The following is a 24370-nucleotide window of genomic DNA, read 5'->3' on the forward strand; positions in this document are numbered from 1 at the left end:
GCACAATCATACACTAGCAAAATACTCGCATTCAATATTACTATATATTAGGACAAACATACATATACAACACTTCACTAATACGACACCATCGCAAATTAACATTTACACAGAATACGATGGGACAATGTTATAGAAAACGAGCACTATGACATCATCGCATTCTACACATTCCACAGATACTAACTCGAAATGAGCATGCGCATATTCACACACCTAATACACATTGCACAAATACTAATTACTAATAAAGTACACCTGAACACAATTTACAACGCAAACCGGTACATCATTTAACATTTACACAGGGTATATAAGCACCACACAAGCATGGCTTCTTTGACTGTGTTGCTGTTGGTTTTTTGGAGATTGGACCTTTGAGATTTGAGATTTAGAGCATTATTGTGAGTGAGTTAGTGTTAGTGTGAGAGAGTCAGTTAGTGTTATCGTGAGTGAGTTAGTGAGAGTTAGTGGTAGTGTGAGAGAGTCAGTTAGTGGTAGTGTGAGTTATTGAGAGTTAGTGGTAGTGTGAGTTAGAGAGGTAGTGTGAGTTAGAGAGTTAGTGGTAGTGTGAGAGAGTCAGTTAGTGGTAGTGTGAGTTAGTGGTAGTGTGAGTTAGTGAGCGACAGTTGGTTTGGCTGAGTGTGCGAGTGCTTTTTCTGTACACTTACCACATTTACACGCAAACACATTCAATACATACATACACTTATCAATAACACTACATACACTCCATACCCCATACCCTCTCATACTACACTCCATACCCCATTCCCTGTAGTCCCATTCCCTTTCATTCCATTTACTCTTATCCCATACCCCATCCCATCCCCTTGTTACATTTAGTTTACATATCCTCCTTTTAGTCTTCTTCATTTTGTTTATTTAAATACTCCTTACCCTCTTTTATTTATATCCCTTTCACACTTTCAGCACTTTTTTTGTCTTTTTAGTTCTTTATTTTGACCCCCTTTCATTTGATCACACTCACTTTTTGTGTGCTTATTTGGGGTTTAGCTTAGGGAAGAGATGGAGGGCAGGCAGGGGAGAGGTAGAGGGGGGAGGAGAGGGAGGGGGAGAGGAACAGGACAGGAAGGGGGGCAGGAAGCGGGGGTGGAAGCGGTGGGTGGACCCAGCCACTTGGTTCAAGATGAACAAGTGGCTGGGCCCAGTGGCGGACAGAGTAGGGCTTCACAGTCCGGGAAAAAGAGGGCATCGTCACAGGGGAAGGCCAAGGCGACTAGGGAGGCGAGGTTTTCTATGGAGGAGAAGGAGGCCCTCGTAGAAGCCTATATGGCCAGGTATAGGAGGCTGCAGCATCAGAAGTCCACCCCGAGTGAGAAGAGGAAGCTCTGGCAGGAGATAAGGGATTCAGTCAATGCAGTGGGTGGACGTAATAGAGATATGGACTCTATTAAACATCGCTATCGGGACTGCAAGATGGATCTTAAAAAAAAAATAACCCGGGAGTCCCAACATGCCGCAGGAACCGGTGGCGGCCCTGCACTGATAGTTGAGTACTGCCGCTGGGAGGAAATGTTGCGTCCCAGCATCTCAGAGGTGGATATAGTCGTATCGGAGGAATCGATACCGGGAACCTGCCATTCTCATCTGACGGTAAGCTCATTTAAGAATAAATTAACATACGAATGTATTTCAAGGGACACTATACGCAAACATTTCCTTTCATGATTAAGGTAGAGAATACAATTTTAAACAACATTCAAATTTACTTATATTACCTAATTTGCTTCATTCTTTAGATATACTTTAATGAAGAAATAGCCATGCACACGGTGAACCAATCACAGGAGGCAGCTATGTGCAGCTACCAATCAGCAGCTACTAAGCATATCTAGATATGCTTTTCAGCAAAGAATATCAAGAGAATGAAGCAAATTAGATAATAGAAGTAAATTAGAAAGTTGATTATAATTGTATGCTCTTTCTAAATCAGGAAAGAAAAAACATTGGGTTTCATGTCCCTTTAAGGATAAGATTAATGCTATTACGCTGTTTAACACATTATTACGTAAACGCATTCACAATTACTTTGCGGTTACATTAGTATCTAGGCTATAGGTTAGGTGTGCATTTAAACAGACTGAAAACAAACGCTAAAACATTCAGATTGACCAGAGATATCACAAACACGGTTTTGAACATGCGGAAATCGTATTGATTGTTAGATTTCAAAGTGGATTAATGAGGCTGCATTTGTAATTGTATCGTAAGCTAAATAATTAAAAGCTTTATTTGGAAATATGCTAATATATACATTTCTTTCTTTTTCAAATATACAGAGTCTGGGGAGGAGGCAGCACAGCAACTACAGGCTCCTCCTTTTCCCCAGTATGAGAGTGGTGGGGATGAATCTCCACCTCAGAGGGAAGAGGCCCCCCTTGACGAAGAGGCCCCCCTTGACGAAGAGGCCCCCCTTGGCGAAGAGGTCCCCCTTGACGAAAAGGCCGCGGAAGCAGAGGAAGAGGCCCCTCAAGCACCAGCAGGCCGCCGTGCACCAGCAGGCCGCCGTGCACCAGCAGGCCGCCGTGCACGGGCACCCCGCTGTGCACAACAAGAGGAAATAGCTGAGGTGCAGGTTCTACTAGACTACATTGACCAGATGCGTACCTCCCGGATCGAAAATATAGAAGGCAGAAATAGAATTATTGAAGGCCAAAACCAAATCATTGAAGGCCAAACCCAAATCATTGAAGGCCAAAACCAAATCATACACCTCCTTACTCGAATAGAAGAAGGCCAAAACAAAAGTTTTAGACTCCAACAAGAGATGTTTAATTTCTTCCGGGAGGCGCATGCTGGTCTGCCTCCTGCTGGTCTGCCTCCTGCTCCTGGGCCGCCATCTGCTGGGCCTCCTGCTCCTGGGCCGCCATCTGCTGGGCCTCCTGCTCCTGGGCCGCCATCTGCTGGGCCTCCTGCTCCTGGGCCGCCATCTGCTGGGCCTCCTGCTCCTGGGCCGCCATCTGCTGGGCCTCCTGCTCCTGGGCCGCAATCTGCTGGGCCTCCTGCTCCTGGGCCGCCATCTTCTCCTGCCGGGCCATCTTCTCCTGCCGGGCCATCTTCTCCTGCCGGGCCATCTTCTCCTGCCGGGCCATCTCCTCCTCCTCACCTTGGTCGTCCCAGTACTCTTCCTTCCACTCTTCCCACAATATCTCCAATGAGAACTCGTCGGAGGCGGCAGTTGCCCCTCCCAGAGCCTCAGCCTCGTGGGAAGAGGGGAAGGAAGAGGAAGTAAGTCTTTTTTGTCATGTTTATTTCGTTTTTATTTAATGTGTAATGGATAGGTATGTGATGATGTGGTTTTCATACACTTGTGGACCACACTCTGTATATAATCTACTTCTATGGGACCGGGTCCATGGAGGGAGATTGTTTGCAGAGTGTGGGTTAGAAGTGTGTGGACACCACATCATCACATACCTATCCTTGTTCATGATATTGATTGGTTTCTGTGATGTGATGTCCAAACTGTTTCCCTAATCTCAAACAAAATTACCATTACAATTATCCATGATGGCATATTACTGTTTGAATGCCAATAACACAGCTTAAAGGGACAGTCAGAACATTATTGATTACAAAGAAAACACTGTATTATGCATTATCAAGTTTGAAACCAAAAAACATGGAGAAATACGTGTGACTTATGTGCTTACCCTTGTATCTATGCCTATGAAAAATTACCACTTATTTGTTGTTCTGACATAACAACATTTTAGACAATCAATGATCAATACATGGTAAATATGCTGTATGAGCTCAAGGTTTTCTATATACAAATGCTCTCAAAATGCCCTCTAGTGGTCAAATTGCATTCTGATTACATGCACTTTTCAAGCTCTAATAAATGAGCACACAAACCTCATAGGTTTAGCTAGCAAATAAAAATAACCACTGAAAAATGATTAATTGGTGAGAAACTTTTGATATCATTGATATTACAAAATTTGCTTTTTTAATAATGCAAAACATTATTTGTTTTCTAGACTGTCCCTTTAAAAAAATTACATATGCTAACATATAATATTTGGTGATTGTTGGTATATCTACATGTACTTGTTCAAACAAGAAATATCGCCAAAAGATTTCTATTGACGTGTTAAATAAAGTCTATTTTCTTAAAGATACATTATTGTGTTTGTTTGTTTTTAGAAAGACATTTGTTTTTTTTTTAAAATTCTTTATTTATACATCCAGCACTGAGTAAGGAAACAAATGATATATACAGAAAATTTGTAGAATATGATGACAATAGTTGCAACCAAAGACAGCACTGTATTTTTTATAATCTATTAACATAGCTACTCCAGACATTACTTGTCTTCCCTCACTTCACATCTAACTTACTACATCTAGTCCCGCTATATGATAAGGCAACAGATAACAGTATAGTTTGCATAACATATTAGAGCCGATCAAAAGATTTCCAAGAGTCTTTGGTGTTTTGTAGCTCTTTACAATCAGCAAGTCATTGCAGCTCTACTATGAATGCGTCTTTCATTCGAAGTTGGGTGTTATATATCAACAGCTTAATTTCCCCTCCTCCCCATCCATCTCTGCTTCCTATTTTCTCCTGACTTGACCCAGAGCGCCCCCCCAGGGTTCCGTTCCAGCCTCTCATCTTTAGTCTCTCTATTGGTTCGGTACCGTGTTAATTGAAATGTTTAGAAAATGTTCCATTTGCCTCGTAACTGGGCTTCCAGAACAACCTCTGAGTTTTTGAGTGGGTACAGTATTTGTCTCTGATGTGTTAAGTCTAAGGTGTGAATCAAGGGTTCCCATTTGTTGAGGAAATGTTTAGTTCGTTTTATGATGTCACCCTGTGTGTCTACTTGTTCCCGAATCATTTGCTGTTGTAGTTCTAATTTGAGATGTGTCAGTGTTGGCGGGTCAGGCTCCATCCACTTCTTGAGGATAAGCTTTCTGGCAATCAGTATAACATTATGAACAAATGTCATGTGTTTGTTTGTGTCCGATTGTGTGTGGAGGAATATCACTACGTGGATATTTAGGTCTATACTCCCTCCCGTAACTCTCATTGCCCATTTGTGTGCCATGTTCCAGAATCTCGTAAGTTTTGGGCATTGCCAAATCATGTGGAGGATGTTGGGGTTTGAGTGCGTGCATTTTGGGCAAAGTCCCGAAGTTCCAGGACACCATTTGTGGAACATCTTTGGTGTTATGTAAGCATTATGCAGTAGTTTTGTATGTGATTCCCTGATGTCGTTTGATAATGATGCCTTCCTCACCTTTAAAACACTTTGTTCAATGATTTGGTCCGTGACTGGGTTTGGAGTCCAGGTGCTCCATGTATGTTGAATTTGGTCTCTCGTGGTCTTGTTAGTCAGTGTTTGGAGTGCTTTGTATGTATGTGAGATTGAAGTCAGTCCTCCCTTTGTCAGAGTCAGTAGTTTGTATATTTCACAGTTGGTGTCCGGCATGTCACCCGTCCCCAGAATGCTTTGAACGTAGTGTCTTGTCTGTAAGAATGCGAAGTGGTGTTTGTAAGGTAGATTAAATTCTATTTGTAATTCGGCAAACGATTTGACTGATTTTTGGTCTGGCGTCAGGACTTGTCTGATAGTAGTCAGTCCCCTTGTTTCCCATTGTCTGAAAGGCGATGTGGTGAAACCCGCCTGGAAATCTGGGTTACCTCGTAGAGGTAGGTATACTGTATTTTTGCATTTTATTTTCAAGGTTCTGCAGATTTTCCGCCATGCTCTTACAGGTTGGAGGAAGATAGTGTTGTGCCCTACTGCTCTTTCTAACTGTGTGTGAGTCATGTGTGGGAGCATTTTTAGTGACCAAGGAGCAATAAGTTCTGACTCTAGCGTACCATTTGTGAAGACATTTCTGTCCAAAAGCCAATCCATTACATATTTAGCTAAAGCTGCCCAGTTGTAGTACTCTATATTTGGGAGTGCTAGTCCCCCCATCTCTGGTGAGCACGTCATTTTTTTATGTCCTATTCTGTGTCTTTTCCCCTTCCATAGAAAGTGAAGTATATCTCTATTCAGTGCTTGTAGATCTTGTTTATGTAGGAGTTCGGGTAGCATTTGTAATGCATATAGCAGTTTGGGAAACAGGATCATCTTAATTAGCCCTACTCTTCCTGATAGTGTCAGTGGTAGTGGTATCCAATTTAGGAGTGTGCGTCTTAGTTCCTTGATTAGTGGTCTGAAGTTAAGTCCATACCACTCTCTGGGGTCTCTAGAGAGATTAATACCTAGATATTTAAACGAGTTAGTAACAATCTTAAAGTTGTCTTGTAGTGGTTCTGCTGGTGACTTATTCCTTAACCATAGCAGCTCTGACTTATCTTTATTTATGCAGTATCCTGATATTTGGCCGAACTCGGTGATAATGTGCATTAAAATAGGGATATTTCGCCTGGGGTCGCTGGCATATAGGATCATATCATCTGCGAAAAGGGATATGTGGAGGGTTTCTTTGCCTATATTTAACCCTGCCGTGTTTTTCCTAATTTTGGTTGCTAGTGGTTCAAGGGCCAGGTCAAAAAGGAGCGGGGATAGTGGGCATCCCTGTCTTGTGCCTCTCATTAGCGGGAAAGTGTGTGATGGTTCGCCATTAACTAGAATTGCTGCTCGGGGTTCGTCATACAGTGCGTAGGTGGCTGTCATAAAGTCGCCCTGAATCCCAAATTTCCCAAGGGTTGTGAAGAGATGGTCCCACAGTATCTTATCAAACGCTTTTTCGGCATCAACCAATAAAATACAGGCGTCTCCCTCCTTCTGATCTCCCTCCTGTTTTCCTTCCCCCCAGTAGTGTGACAGAACTAGCTGCAATTTTCTCATGTTCTTAACTGAGGATCTCCCTCTAACAAACCCTGTCTGGTCTTCGTGTAGCAAGTCCGGTAATATCCCCGTCAGTCTGTTGGCTAGAATTTTGGTGAACAGTTTGTAGTCTGAGTTGAGTAATGAAATTGGTCTATACGAGGCTGTCAGTAATGGGTCTCTGTCTGGTTTGGGGATAACTGTCACATTTGCTTCCGTGAATCTATTTGATAGGTCTGCCCTTCCTTTCATTATGCCATTGAACAATAAGGTGAGTGTCTCCGTCACCTCCTCTCTGATCATTTTATAGAACTCCCCCGGCAGGCCGTCAGGTCCGGGGGTTTTTTCAAGGGGCAAAGCGTCAATAGCCCTAGTTATCTCTAGGGAGTCCACTGGGCCATTTAGGATCTGTAACTGTGTGTCAGTTATTTGAGGGAGGGCCAAGTCCTTCCAAAAGTTTTGCTTCAATGCCTCATCTACTTTCTGTGGGCTATACAGTTTGGAATAGTAGTCTACGAATGCTTTGTGTATATCCTCTTTTTTTGTTAGTATTGTTCCCTGTTTCTGTATGGCTGCTATAGTGTTAGGTTTCCTGGTTAGTTTGGTGATTTTTGCTAGTAATTTACCTGTGCGATTACCATAACGATAGAATTTAGCCTGCATTCGAGTTTGGGCTCTGCCTGCTGTCTGAATAAGGTGAGTGTCTCTGAGGGTCTTGATGTCTTTGTAATGTAATCTGTTTTGGTCTGTCGGGTGTCTGAGGTATTGATTCCTTGCATTTAGGAGTTGGCGGAGAAGTAGTTCACCTCTCTCTCTGCAAATTTTTTTAATTCTGATTGCGTAAGTAGTGATCCCCCCCTCTTAGCACCGCTTTTGCCGTTTCCCAAAACAGCGAAATGTCATTCATGTGTTGTTTGTTCAGATCTTTGTAAGCTAACCACTCTCCCACCAAGTGTTTTCGCAAGTTGAGGTCGTGATACAGATGCGTAGGGAATCTCCATCCACACATCTTTCTCTGAGGGGCATCGGTAGTTAACACTAGTGTCACTGGTGAGTGGTCTGAAATGGTTATGGGATCTATCTTGATATCTCCTATCCTAGAGGCTAAGTGACTTGAGACTAGGAAATAGTCTATGCGGGAGAGTGTGGTTTTCGATGGATGTGCACATGTGTAATCCCGGGCCTCAGGGTTTCTTTCCCTCCATATATCTGTAAGACCTAGACTATTTTTAAAATTTTTAAGAATCAATGTTTCTCTTCTAGATCCTGTCCAAAGCTGTTTGGGTTTTGTGTTGCTAGTGGGGTTACGGAATCTGTCTGCAGGTGTCTGAGGCGCTATATTGTAATCTCCACCCACTATAATGGGTAGGTCTGCAAATTGCAAGAGTTTGCTTTGGAGGTGTATTAAAAATTCTCTCTTCTGTGTCTGGGGACCATATATACCGCAAAGAATCAGGGATAGTACGTCAATTTTTAGTTTTATAATCAGATATCTACCCTCAACGTCAGAGATCACCTGTAGAATGTCGTAATTCAGTCCCTTTCGAAACAATATTGCAATACCTCTCGCTCTTTTGTTTTCATAGGGTGTGTAGAGTACTTCTCCCACCCATCCCTGTGTAAGTTTTTGATGTTCTATCTGCGATAGATGTGTTTCCTCTAGTATGGCTATGTCGGCCTTTTTTGTATTTAATTGTCTCAGTATCGCCTTTCTTTTAATGGGTGATGTTATCCCTCCCACATTCCAGGTGGTGATTTTCATTGTGTTACAGTGGGTGTCCTGTGTGTATGGGTGTCACGAATTGTCTGGGTTGTGAGGTGTGAAGTGTTATGTATGAGTGTTGCAGTACTGTATAGGTTAATAAGCGTTACTTACTGTTTCTTGCAGTGTCCAAATCTGGCTATTTTCCCCCTGGGGGAGCGCTCTTAGGTCTGATGGAGTCTATCTATCACTATGATAAACAATAAGCAATCAGGTTAGTGAGTTTTAACTTGTAAACTTTCAAAACCGTTTCTTGAATTTGTGCAAAAGAGACAAATACATGTAATAAATTTCAACAATATAACTGGCAATAAACAGTAACAAAATTTTCCCGTTTCCCATTCCCCCCCCCCCCCCCCACTTGTAAAGGATATAGGTTATCATGTCCTTTAGTTTTTAAGAGGCTTTACTCTATACTTCTTGAGGCCTTAAGCAGTGTCTCTTGTTTTCAAAAATCATGTGGCTGAGCGTGGTGGCCCTGTTGGATTATTAGTTCTTAGTGTTTAAAGTGCTTTATACTTCTTCATCTATGATCCTGACAGCAATTCTCATCTTCCTGAGATAGAGGGGCGGTTTTCTTGATCTTGTGTTTGTCGCTGTTCACTCTCTCTCTGCAGGTGTAGCTTGAGCTGTTGTGGTGACTCAAAGAACAGAGGACCATTGGTTGTGTGCAGCCGTAATCTCGCTGGATATAGCAGGGCTGCTGGCCTGCCTTGCTCGATGAGTTGCTTGCAATAAGGTGTAAATTCTTTTCTTCTGGCTGCTACTGTTGCAGAATAGTCCTGGAACAAATATAATTTTCTGCCTTCAAATTCCAGCGACGGGACTTTTCTGTAGGCTTGAAGAATTGCTATTTTTGTTTTAAAGTTGAGATACTTCACCATAACTTGTCTCGATTGTTGGGTATTTTCCTCCTGTTTTCGCGGGTCGCCAACTCTGTGGGCCCTCTCTACTGTGCATGGAAGACATGACTGAGGAATGTGCAACAACTTTGGCAGGGTGTTTTCTGCAAAATCTATGAGTTGTGATCCTGGGAGAGACTCTGGAATTCCTACAACCCGTAGGTTGTTTCTTCTGGACCTGTTCTCCAGGTCGTCGATTTTGGCCCATAGCCTATCATTCTGCTGTTGCAGTGTTTGAATATTGGTCTCAGCTTCTCTATGGCGAGTCTCTCCCTCTGCAACCCTTTGTTCCACTTGAGTGAGTCTGCCATTAAAAGATTTTACTTCTGTTGTAAGTGAATCCATCCCTGTTTGTAACTGCTCAATTTTCGGTAAGAACAGGGCAGAGATCTGTGAGACAATTGGGTGGGTGTCCATAGGCATAGAGTTCGGCATATCCTCTGCCTCTACAGGTGTCTGTGTCGTGTCCACTTGATTTCTTTTCTTGTCAGCATTCTTAAGTCTGCTAGCCATTGTTCCTGTCTTTTTGTTGTAGGAGTTATAGTATTTTTGCATGCAGCTTTAAAAGTCCCAGCTAGTGCTGCCCTATATGGTGTGTTTTTATATTTGGTTCACTACAAATTCGCAGCTTCTGTCTGTTTCCTTTCAGGTCATAGAATGATGTCAAACTTAAGGCCAGTGATATGCTTGATAAGCGGTGGGTGAGCAGGGGGGGGCTAGGCCCGAGCCCTCTAGCCCTGCATGATGTATGAGTTACAGTTGATGTTTGAAAAAGGGGTTAATGGTTCTAGTGGTTTTAGATTTTAGCCACCAGGACTCCCAATGTAGCTTTTTCAAAGTGTGCCCTAATTCCAGGGCTGAAGTGAGAGCCAGTTTCAAGGAGCAGGTTTTCTTAATGTTTTGGCCTGTCTTTCAATGTCTGAGAGAGCATGCAGCATGTGTGATTGTATGCCCTTTTCCTTGCGTGACTGTTCTCTTTACCCCCTGTGACTTAGTTTTTGTTCCCTGTGATTCTGCAGTTTATGTGATTTTATGTGGGGCTTTTCCCTTCGCTGTGCGAGTGTGGTATGTAGAGAGTAAATGTCAGCACTTTTCACTGCAGTTTTTCGCAGTTAATCTGGTTCTCACTTCACTCTCAGGTGAGCTGTGGCCTTTATTGTGCTGCGTGTTTAATAGTGGAGGTCCGGCAGCAGATTAGCAAAATGGCGGCGTTCCCGCCGTTATCTGGACCTTCCCTCCCGGCCCCTCGGATGCTTTAAAAATTTGTTCAGGGCTCTTACCGGGTACTTGAGGTCTTGGCACTTGTCCCCTGCTTGGTGTTTGGGGGTCGTGTGGAGTCTGGCTTTGTCCGGTAACTTTGCGGCTGCAGCTGCAGCTTGTCCCTACTTCTTCTGTCTGGCGGCTGTTGCGGCGGGGGAATCCGATGACTGATTCCTTGCTGAAGTGTGTCCGGGCAGTTGTGGTTTCCCCTGCCAAGGATTTCAGCGTATTTTAGGGGCACTTGTGAGGCTTTTCGCCAAGTTAGGGGCTGTAAGCAGCGGAGCTCCTTTCCCTGCTTCCACCCTCTGTGCCCTCCCACCGGAAGTGAGAAAGACATTTGTTTTAACAATGAATATGGTTTAAAGTCCTTTTAGGAGTGACCAAAAAATAAATATGCTAACAATAATATATTTGGAGATTAACCAATGTGGAACTCATACATGATACAGAAATCAACATTTGCATTAAAGGGACAGTATACAATATTTTTAACAGAACTGCATGTAATAGACACTACTAGAAACAACAAGATTAGCATATACTGATATCAAAATCAATATTAAAAAGCTTTAAACACTTTCCAAGAAAATCGGGTTATCTCTATTGAAAATATAGATGGAAACCCCATTACAACCGTAAAACAAGACAATACCCCATCATTAACATATGAAAAAACCCTTTACACAAACAGGAGAAAGCTGGAGATGGTACTCACATGAAACTTTGAGGCTTGGCGAGGAGTCTGAAAATTACTTAAATTCTATTTGAACATAAGCAAAAGTAGACATGTATTTGGTAAACAATGGACTATATAACTAGACACAAAAACAAAAATTTTGGTTTTTAATGTGAGTGTCTAATGAACCTTTAATAAAATATACGACGAAATAACATTTAGAAGAAGTCGTCATCTCATATATTTAGCATATGATAAAGATAAAAGCATATTGATTACTTTATTCTAATATAATAGCGCATATTTATGAATTCGATATCTTTAAAATTAAACACAACACAGTCATTTTTCATAAAAAGGAACATATTGTTGACAAACATATTAAACAAGATGGACTATAGAGATTTGCACTTGCCTCGAAATATCTTATGCATGAAAACATTTTGCTTTCATTCGTTTATTCAACCAGACATCCAGCAAAAGAGAATGTAGTGTTCTTTATCAGCTATGGGTCAACAATGTTACATGATGCACACAATCCATATTCGCCATGGTTTTAAACTTGTCTTCTCATTCACAAACGTGTGTAATGTGCCCAAAAAAATATTGCGGGACTACGTAATACAATCTGACGTTTTTTACCCCTTTGCATGTGACGTCTTAATTAACATGGCGCATCCTTGATCACGTAAGAACGTAATCCAATAAAAGGCGCATCCTTGATCACGTAAAAACGCAATCCAATAAAAGGCGCATCCTTGATCATGTAAAAACGCAATCCAATAAAAGGCGCATCCTTGATCACGTAAAAACGCAATCCAATAAAAGGCGCATCCTTGATCGCGTAAAAACGTCAGTCAATACAAGGAATCATTGGACAGCCTGGCAGGTGACGTCTTAAGCAACATGGCGCATCCGAGATCGCTGAAAAACCGCAGCCAATACAAGGACTCAGTTGATAGCTTGGCATATCAATAAGAAACGTATTTATATTTTATTAACTAGTATGTGTCTATATTGCTATCTAGGAATGTCACGATAGATAATGAAATACTGTGATCTATAAAATAGAATACATTATCGAAAATAAGGAGATATTTCATTAGAAGCAGAGGATTTATAACTAAACTATTTAGCAAGCAGCATGTTTTAATTACAAATTAAATCAATATTGGTTACACGATTATGTACGACATTTCATTTTGAAATATATTGTTACAATAAATTTAAAGATTTGGATTATTGTGTTTCCTGTCCCTTTAAAAGAAAATTAATGCTAGGAGATGCATTAGTAAAATAGGGATGTGCTAGATATTATATGTTAAAGGGACAGTCAACCCCAGAAATTGAATTTTCAAAAATATAGCTAATCCCTTTATTACACATTACTCATTTTTGAACAACAAACACAGTTATATATTAATATACATTTTACTTCTGTTATTATCTTGTATCTAAGCTTCTGCTGACTGCACCATTATTTAGGTTCTTTTGACAGACATGCAGTTTAGCCAATCAATGCTCACTCCTAGGTCACTTTACGTGCATGATCTCAATGTTATCTATATGAAACAAGTGAATTAATGCCTTATAGTAGTCAATATTTTTAAAACATTAGAGGCAGTCTTCAAGGTCGAAGAACTTAGCATATGAACCTCCTCTGTTTACCTTTCAAATAACAATAACAAGAGAACAAAGCTAAATGTTGAATAAAAGTTAATTAGGAAGTTGGTTAAACTCGCATGCCCTATTTAAATCATGAATCATCTTTTTGGACTTGACTGTCCCTTTAACTATAGCTATGGTGTATATCTTTAACATTTAAAAGATACACATGAGAAATACATATGCCATTGATGTTTTAATATATGTTTAGATTGTTTTGGAATAACAATAATGACACATGTATTGATCAAACGTGTCACTTATTCAAGTTGAAATATGGTCAGCCAACCTCTAGCCAATATATATTTTTTAAAAATATTTTGATAAACATATTCCTCATCTAAAATATGTGCATTACACACAGATATTGATTTGGTTACACTACTACAATAAGATATAACTGAATTTTAAATACATGTGCTGTCAACATTACAATAAGATTGTTTATTAATAAGATTATCTGTCCTTGTTCATGTAAAAAGGACAAAAACGCTTTAGAAATGGATATCCATTCATTAACAATTGTGCTCAGAATCACTTAAAGGGACATGAAATAAAAAAAAAATAAAGAGGATACACAGAGAGAATACTATTTCAATAAAATTAACACTTTACAGGGATTATCTCATTGTATCAATCCTGGGATCATTTGTTAAAGTTGCATCAATTCACGCAGAGTTTATAAATAAACACATGGATGTGAAATTTGCAATATACATATATATACAAAAATAACAATCTATATATACATATATAAAAAAATTACTATGCTAATCATAATCATGCAATGATAAAGCTTTCAGAAAAATATATAAAGACAAATACTAAAATTAAATTGGAGATGTAAATCTTAAAGTCATTTACAATTGTATTACATATATGATTCAGGAAACACCATTATTTTTGGTAAGGTCCCTTTAAGGATGAACCAGATAAACTAGAGATTTCAATCAATGACACGAATAAAGAGGACAAAGAATCGTGGAATGACATGTCTTTTATTAGTATGTCAGAAAACATCAACAACGTTTATAAATAATATTTTAAAGATCAGGAAAATTGGAGCCATATGACAAGGTAAAAGAATGTATCACAGTCCATGAAGAGAGTTGCCAAGGGCCAGCATAGCCCCATTGGAGCCATATGAGAAGGTAAAAGAGTGCATCACAGTCCATGAAGAGAGTTGCCAAGGGCCAGCATAGCCCCATTGGAGCCATATGACAAGGTAAAAGAGTGCATCACAGTCCATGAAGAGAGTTGCCAAGGGCCAGCATAGCCCCATTGGAGCCATATGACAAGGTCAAAGAGTGCATCACAGTCCATGAAGAGAGTTGCCAAGGGCCAGCATAGCCCCATTGGAGCCATATGACAAGGTAAAAGAGTGCATCACAGTCCATGAAGAGAGTTGCCAAGGGCCAGCATAGCCCCATTGGAGCCATATGACAAGGTCAAAGAGTGCATCACAGTCCATGAAGAGAGTTGCCAAGGGCCAGCATAGCCCCATTGGAGCCATATGACAAGGTCAAAGAGTGCATCACAGTCCATGAAGAGAGTTGCCAAGGGCCAGCATAGCCCCATTGGAGCCATATGACAAGGTAAAAGAGTGCATTACAGTCCATGAAGAGAGTTGCCATGGGCCAGCATAGCCCCATTGGAGCCATATGACAAGGTCAAAGAGTGCATCACAGTCCATGAAGAGAGTTGCCAAGGGCCAGCATAGCCCCATTGGAGCCATATGACAAGGTCAAAGAGTGCATCACAGTCCATGAAGAGAGTTGCCAAGGGCCAGCATAGCCCCATTGGAGCCATATGACAAGGTCAAAGAGTGCATCACAGTCCATGAAGAGAGTTGCCAAGGGCCAGCATAGCCCCATTGGAGCCATATGACAAGGTCAAAGAGTGCATCACAGTCCATGAAGAGAGTTGCCAAGGGCCAGCATAGCCCCATTGGAGCCATATGACAAGGTAAAAGAGTGCATCACAGTCCATGAAGAGAGTTGCCAAGGGCCAGCATAGCCCCATTGGAGCCATATGACAAGGTAAAAGAGTGCAACAGGCACAACAATAATAACAAAAAGGCCAAATGGCAACCATAAAAATCACAAAATCAACATGTGGACGGAAGATTATTATCTGCGCCCTTGGAGCATCTCCAGATCCTCCACTTATTGGTCATCACCTTCATCGTCCTGTGCCTGTCCAGCTACAGATTCAAGCATTGTATTGAAACTCATCATCTGACGCAGAGTCAAATGCTGAACCTGTAGCTGGGCATGCATGGTGTCGTTCATCCCTCTCAGGACAGCTGCGTTCCTCAACACGGCCTGCTCTACACGTGCTAGACCTTCTAGCGTGAGCCATGTTGAGTCACAGCCTAAAATAAAGAATAAATAAAATATTAATGATAATTACACAACTGAATAAAAAATAAGCAAAGATACATTGTCATCATAAAGACAAATCATTCTTTAAATTAATTTGTTGAAATTGATTATTTACACATTAAATATGTTATTCAGACAGACCTAAACCATTAAAGGGACAGTTTACTCAAACATGTTGTCCCCTTTAATTGGTTTTCGATGATCCACTTTTACAGCTTGAGTGTATAAAATCTGGTAAAAGGATTTACATTGTACTTACATTAGCAATTTAAATATTTTAGTTATACTGTGGTAGGCACACCTATCCTTAAACATTTTGGCGTTGAGGCCAAGCTGTGTAAACATAGCAACCAGAAGAAATTACATTCCCACTGGGTTATACAAGAGATAATGTATGAACATTTGTACAGAAATTGTTGGATCCAAGTAGTGGTGATTGGTATATGTAGTGATATCAAATTAAAGGGACACTGAACCAAAATATTTTAGTTACTAATTCAGATAGAGCATGACATTTTACACAAAATTTTAATTTACTATTATTCTTGAAATGTTAGAATTCTATAGCTATATTTTAAATGCAAGAATGTAAGTTTATAGGGCAGGCCATTTTTGGTTATCAACTTTGGTTGTCTCTGCTGATTGATGGATACATTCATCCAACAATAAATAAATGATGTTCAGACTTTTTTAAATTTTCAAAATAATTATAGGCATTTCTTTGTTTCAATAAAGATAGCAAGAGAATGAAGAATAATTGATAAGAGTAGTAAATTATAAATTTGATTAACATTGCATGCTCTATTTGAATCACAATAGAAACAATTTGCCTTCAGTGTACCTTTAAGTATCTTATAATGTTGATTTTGAATGATACTTACAGCTGTGCCTGGGAAGGACAATCCGACACCCAGGACAATGAAGGTTGAGACAGGGGGGAGGGATGGGATTGGGTTGGGGAGGGATGGGATTGGGGAGGGATGGGATTGGGTTGGGGAGGGATGGTCTGCTGCTCTGGGGTAGGCCGTTTAGCTGGGGAGTGGTGAGTTGGGGGCTGGGCAGCTGGGGTAGCTGTACGGGCCAAAAGACGGGGAGAGCGGCGAAGGGGGACGAAGGGGCATTTTTTGGGAGGGACAGGACAGGTAAAATGTGAAGGGCCGGGAGGGTCTAAGGTCTGTGGAGTGGCAGGGGCCTGGGCAGGGGACTGGGCAGGGGCCTGGGCAGGGGTCTGGGCAGGGGACTGGGCAGGGGCCTGGGCAGGGGACTGGGCTGGGGTCTGGGCAGGGGACTGGGCAGGGGCTGAAAAATGATGACCAGAAGTGGAGGATCGATCTGAAATAAATAATAAAAATATATTAACATCTCATACATCATGAAATCAAATCAGCATATTTCAAATTGATTATGTTTGCAATATACTTAGAAGTGTGTTTGAATTTCTAAACAATGATGACATGAGGATATGGTATGCATATAGGCACTCAGATGAATAGCAATGACTGACTGTACAATTATAAAATTATGATTGTGGTTTGGCCTGGAATATGCATGTGACATCATGATGGCATGAATTACAAATCCAAAAAAAAGAAAAAGAATAATCCAAGCATATTTTCATGCTGCCTGATATAGAAAGGGGGCAGTAGTGTATTTGAAAAGAAAAATAATATTCCTTTTTAAAGTGCAAAAGCTGTAGACTTTGAATGTCTTCAATAAAATGATTTCCAATAAAAAAAACATGTTGGATACATGTTAGATATATTTCACATACCATCAGACTCCAAGGGAGGCTCTTCCTCCTCCGTCCCACATGTTAAATCAATCTCTGTAAAACATAACATGTTGTGTACACGTTAAGATCAGATATTATAACATATGTTACTGTTGCTCAAAGACACACATCAATGTTGCATTAAAGATATACACACCCAAAGTTATGATTTACATAATTTTGATGGAGCATACAAATGACATTAGATTTGTTATTCTCAATGATTCAGATTTTCGATTTATTGTTTGTATTATTTTAAAAATCATAAAAGAATAGTACATTGAACATTTAAGATTTCTCATGTGTGTATCACTTGATGATTGTTGTCAAAATTGAAAATGTAAACAAACATATGCTATACATCTTCTGAATAACAAAGGTGTAGACTAAGAAAATTGTAATTCTTAATCTTTCAATATTAAAATAAAATTGATATATAATCAGAGGAGTAAATTATATGTTTGTTTCAAATGTTATGCTTCATCAGAATCATGCTCATAATATTGATTACCAATACACCTTCAATGACATATAAATGAGTCAATGGACTTACCAGAAGACTGCAAAGGCAGCTCTGTGTCGGTGCTGGATCCCTCTGGGCTCCCCACAACAACTCTCTCTATGAATGATATAGATATATATTAGTGAACACATTTGGGATAGCACTAAATCACATCTGTATCGATTTATAAGAATAATCAACTTGAAAATGTGAAGAATAGAGCAGTCATTAGAATAAAAAATGCTTGATTGAATCAAGGGGATTATGTAAAAAATGATGTATTTAACATATGTTTAATTTCTGACTATATTAGACATCAAACTCATCTCATATGATGCTATTGCATATCTAAATATACCCATTGATCAATGTTCTTAAAAGAATACACACAAACACATTTTGAATAACAGCTGTTGACAAATATAAACAAAGACATGTGGCACATCGAGCCATTTGTGCAATGTACAGTAATCTTGTTTAGGACACAACACATATTGATCACAATACCAAACCAAATTGATTTGTACAAATATGTAATCATGGTGCTGTTAGAGTATGCTTATATCTAGAAAGTAACTCAAACAGTGAATATGTAAATTATATATCAATATTGTTTAATTCAAAGAATGTAAGGATTAATGAATCTATTCTTTATCAAAGGGACACTGAGATGATTTATTTCAATCAGTGATTTCACTGTTCAAACTGTTCCAAATTATTTAACATTGACTCCTATTATAATTTTAATTTTGCAACATTTTAATCTTAAAGGCAGATAAGCAATATTGGATTCAATAAATATTGTTTGTTGAAGGTATCCACCAATCATCAATAACAACCCAGGTTGGTCAACCAAAATGGAGCTGCAGATAAACGTACATTCTTGATTTTAAAATACATTTATCAATAGAATATTTAAAATATGATTATAGTATTATATTTAAATGTTGATTAATATTGCATGCTCTATCTGAATGACAACAGTAATAATTTTAGCTCAGTGTCCCTTTAATATAAAAATATATTGATTTGACAATGTCGCTGTTAATGAATTCTCTACTCCATATGTTGATGTAATGAATGGGATGGAGCATGCAATTACAATCTAATATGTTAGTTAAGGATATCCTAAAAAATCTTTAATTATCCTCTCTTAAAGGGACATGAAGCTCAAAATGTGTAATTGTATACTTTTTGAAACTATGTACTACTGTTATCTGAACACATGATTTTAAATTATGAAAAAAGGCCAATTTATGCATAAAAAAACAGCCGGATAATACCAGTAATGCATTGTTTAACCTAAACCAAAATCAATATGTTTTTAGAATAACTAAAACAATAGACTGAACCAATTTAGCTAATAAAATGTTTATACAAAACAATAAAATCACGTTTCGAAATCATTCAATGTAAAATTTAGTTGGCATGTCCCTTAAAAATGACGTGATCAATTACAAAAATTGAATCTATATTTTAAAAATCAAAACATATGCAAAAGTGTGTGAATGTTGTCAAAATGTATCCAAATAAGATTAAGCAATACACAGGGGAAGAATTTAAATTGGACATTCAAAGAATCTTACATTAAAATGAAGATATCAAGAATAGATGGGATATCTTAAATTTGAAAAAATTTCAGATTAGTATTACAATGTAATCCTATGTTTGTTTGTTTTTTATTCTTATTTATAAATATTTTACAAATCCATTTTGCGGATACATATAAATATTGAACAATGTGGATTTTGTATGTAATGTTCTGTCCATGTTTCTAAGACAAATGTCAATTAAAATGAGACATACCATACTGTGACAAGCCCTGGCTTGAGGTTCCAGCACCAACATCACGATCTGTAATATATTAAATGAGGATTGGATATCATTAATACAAATCATGCCATGCTTAAAATCTTTACATTATTACCAAATCAATTAAAAACTATTAATCTTTTGGTAGTCCCATGAGTTAATTGTTTCCTCAATTAAATTCGTCATAAATATATCCTGTACTCTTATTTGCAATCAGTTGTGTTGTTGACTGTAGCTTTAATTAATTTTTCGTGTTATTTCATTCTCATCAATTGATGGACATATTTTATTATTTATTTTGATTCTGCTAGTATCTTTTTTATTATGTATATTATTGAAAATAAGAATACTGTATTCTTCACATATATAATAATTCACATTTCATTTTGACCAACATGTGTAAAGCGATGCCACTTACAGCACACCCATGTTCACGTGTGTGCGCAATTCTATTTTTCGGGATCATTGCGCAATGATTCCAAGCGGAATTACGCATCCGTCATTTGACCAACATGTGTAAAGCAATGCCACTTACAGCAAACCCATGTTCACGTGTGTGCCCAATTCTATTTTTCGGGATCATTGCGCAATGATTCCAAGCAGAATTACGCATCCGTCATTTGACCAACATGTGTAAAGCAATGCCACTTACAGCAAACCCATGTTCACGTGTGTGCGCAATTCTATTTTTCGGGATCATTGCGCAATGATTCCAAGCGGAATTACGCATCCGTCATTTGACCAACATGTGTAAAGCAATGCCACTTACAGCAGTGATTTCATGGATGCGCAATTCCATTTTCGCTCTGTGACGCATATTCTGTAGAGCGCAAGAAACATCATTCCTATTTCATGTGTCACTAATCGAAAATAAGATATCTAAACATCATCTGTAGCGTATGTTGTGAGATCTATATAGGTTTAGTATATGACTATATACATATTTCTTAAAAATCTAATCAAATCTTAATATATTATATGAAGTTGGATAGTTACCTGGTTCAGAATCTCTGTCCGCTCCTCCCAGGCCACCGGACGGAGAAGCAGCTGCCCTGGCCCCCGGGTCAGGACTTTCAGATCCAGCAGCTGGGAGGGAAGAAGAGGAGGCCGAGGATGGAGAGGATCGAAATCTTTTGGGGACCCGGAGACTGAGGAGCTTGCATAAAGTCACCTCATAAGGGAGTAGGTAGAGTTTCCGCGGGGCCTTTCTTTTGCTCCCTCTTTTACGGGCTTGTACCCACTCCATTATGAGGTCGAGTTTTTTGGTCAAGCGCAACCTCATATCTCCGAATCTCCGCATGATCTGATCCTGGCTCCTCTGGACGCCACACACCAATTGAACCGCATTGGTGATAGACTCCCAGAGGGCCTTCTTAACATGCGCATCTGTCGACCTCCTCTTGTTCCCAAACAGCTGGGGATAAAAGTCCTGGACGGTGCGGACCAGTGCAGCGCTCTCCTGCTTGGTAAACCTGGGAGGTGACATGCCTGCTGGGTTTTATGATAATACTGATAATATATATAGTACGCCTGCAGGCATTAGAGAACTGACAAAGATGGCAACGTGTAATGGACTTTTATATGGTGAAGTAAACATGAGATGCACCATGGGACAAGTTATCTGTACATCTGATTGGATAAAAGTTTGAAATATTGTTAGAATGTCTGTGAGACCATCCGGACTCAAGTTGTGTTTGTGTGATGAACTCTGATTGGCCGTTCCTTAATGTTTCATATCTTAGTAACTTCCATACACATACCTCCTGGTGGTGCTGTTACTTCATTTTTCATGTAGACTTATTTGTAACTCATGGGCCTGTCATGCGGATATGTGTGACGCAGATTTAATATACGTGATCCATTAAATATTAATGTTTAAATTCTCTTTAAAATCTAATACTGTCACATTATTAAATGTTGTAGACATTTCTCGGTTGAATAAGGGTCTGTTTCTTTAATACAAATACGTTGGATTAATACACATTTAATATTGTATGTCTTTATTATTCATAAAATAAATTTTGTGACTTATTGTGAAGTATTAACATTGCTCTATTAAATGTATTTATAATGCACATTGATTGTGTGCTATTGCGTGACATTAGACTCTAATGTTTAAAGATGCAAATCTGGTGTTTCAAGATCCGTTTCCCACGCAACATTTCTGAATGTTCAAATTCAGGTTATAATGTCAGTAACTTGGATAATCTGTTTATAGATGTTAAACTACAGGTTTGTTTGTTATTAGTAAATAAACCTCGAGCTTGTATTTGTCAGAACTGCTCATATATGTTATTGTGCAATGGCGTCTTTATTTTTAAATAGACATTACAACCAAACAATTGTATCAAATGATCTGTAGAGATCAAATATGTTTAGACTTTAAAATGCAACTCAATTGATCTTTGTATTTAGATATCCTCAACACCAGAAATTTAAATGCACATGGTTGAGCCAATCACATAAGGCATCTCTGTACATCCACCAATCTTCATCTACTGAGCCTATCTCGATATTCTTTTAAAGCAAAGTATGTCAAGATAATAAGATAAGAGAAGTAAATACACTCTTTAAATCTCTTAAAGGGACACTGTACAAACAAATTTAGCGTTCGTGATTCAGATTGAGCATGAAATTTTAAGCAACTTTATAATTTAATCCAATTCTCAAATGTTAATAATTATCTTGGTATCTTTCTTGGCAAATCAAAAATTATATTTTATATTACGGACAACTTTTTGCGAACAACCTGTGTTGTCCTTGATGATTGTTGGATAAATTAATCCACCCAAAAAAAAAAAGTTCTGTCCAGAGTACTGACGCTAATAAATTATCAATTTAATGCCTTATTTTTCAAGTAATGATAGCAACATAACGAGGAACATTGATAATATGAGTCAATTATAAAGTTGCTTAAAATTGAATACTCGTTCAGAATGTATAAATAATTAATTTTTGAACAGTCTCCCTTTAAGTATATTTTGAGTTCATGTCCCTTTAAGGAGACATTTCCCAATAATGTTTGAAATATCATAAACCTAGGCACCTTCCTTTGTCAAAATTAGTATAACATATGACTAAAGTATATTTAGATTAACTTCTGGATTGTTTTACACACTGAATGAAATATATATAGTAATGGCTGTATTTCGCATTCTTCATCTTAGAGGGACATTAAGCTATATGTTATTTACGCATTTTGGAGAATAATATAATATTTTAACACCTTAATATTTTTTGTTATTCGATCATTATATTTTAATTATATATTCTTGGATTAAATACATATCTACATAGACTATTTTGATGCTGATTGTTGGTTGCACATAGATGCCTTATGTCATTGTCTAAGACATGTGCATTGATATATCTTTTTCTAAGTATATTTAAAGACTGAATGTAATTCAATAGTACATTCAAAATATTTTATAGATTATTTTGTATTTTTTAAAATTCAATACACAATATATTTTAGGAATGTCCCTTTAAGGACCAAAACATTCTGAATGTTGATTTAACATTGTAGAAATAAACTAAAGGGGAATGAAAATATATATAGATATGTGATGTCTAACCAAGAGGTAAGATTTTACTAATTACATAATATTAATAACTATAGTTAATTGACCATTTAAATGACTCCAGTAGATAAATTTAATAAAATTATGTTTTTAGATACCTAAGGAAGATACAAGATCTTCTAAAAGAAATGTTACATTCAACAACACTGTCTCTTTAATGTAAGTGAACCACTTCCCCTTCTTTAAAGTGAAAAAAATAAATTTATGTCAAATTCTGACTACATATCCGAAAATATTTAAAAAAATTAACATCTAAAAATTACACAATAAAAGCATCGATGGATTTCACTCACCAATTAATTTTAAAAAGATAGTCGACTTTTATATTCTCTGAATCAGTGGATTTTCTCAAATTAATGCAATACATGATGCCTAATTTGATCTTATGCATGTGCTTGTCAAATAGACAACTACCAGTCATGGGAGTCAAATTGTTTTTATTGACAGATTATATGGATATTTATTATAATCTGTTCAAAAGAGGGTATTTAATGATAAAATGTGGATTACTACCATTTTTTTTTAATATTTTTCTTTTAACAAAAATAAAATAATATCCTGGAAGTCATCAGATGAAAATCTGTAAAAATAAAAAATTTAACAAAATTAATACACACGTTGTAAAATATTCATAAAATACATTTACAATCATCTTGTGTCTATGCTCTAACTTTGTGCAAGATTTTATCAAGATATTTATTAATTTAAATTTTATTTTACAACAAAAAAAAAACACCATTATATTGTGTAATCCAAATTACATTTAAATATCAGCATTTCTAATTATACATAATAATGTATATCACATTTAAATAATAAAAAATACATATATGTATGCTGAACATAAATGTAATATTTCATGTCCATTCAAATACCTCTATATCAACTATAATATGTATTCCTTTGTCTGATTGTGACACATAAATATCTAATTATGAACAAAGTATGGGTAATGTATGTAAGCTACAAATATTCTAATATAGGACATGTATCTTTTCAAAATATTTTACATTCTTCCTGTGATTCTTAACTAGCATGCATTGGAAAACCAACCTGGATAATGCATGGTCTTTGAAAGTCAATTCTGGAGAAAACAGTTGATCTTCAATAGGTGTCTTCTTCATCATTTCCAAAATAGAGGACTGTGAAATACCATCTAAAAATTTAAAAATAATCTAAGTGTCTCCAATAGGATGCCTCCACAGCCTTATTCCATCAAATAGTTGGCACTTACCATGTG

This window comes from Bombina bombina, chromosome 5 (genome assembly GCF_027579735.1).
Source record: "Bombina bombina isolate aBomBom1 chromosome 5, aBomBom1.pri, whole genome shotgun sequence".
Classification (NCBI taxonomy): Eukaryota; Metazoa; Chordata; class Amphibia; order Anura; family Bombinatoridae; genus Bombina; species Bombina bombina.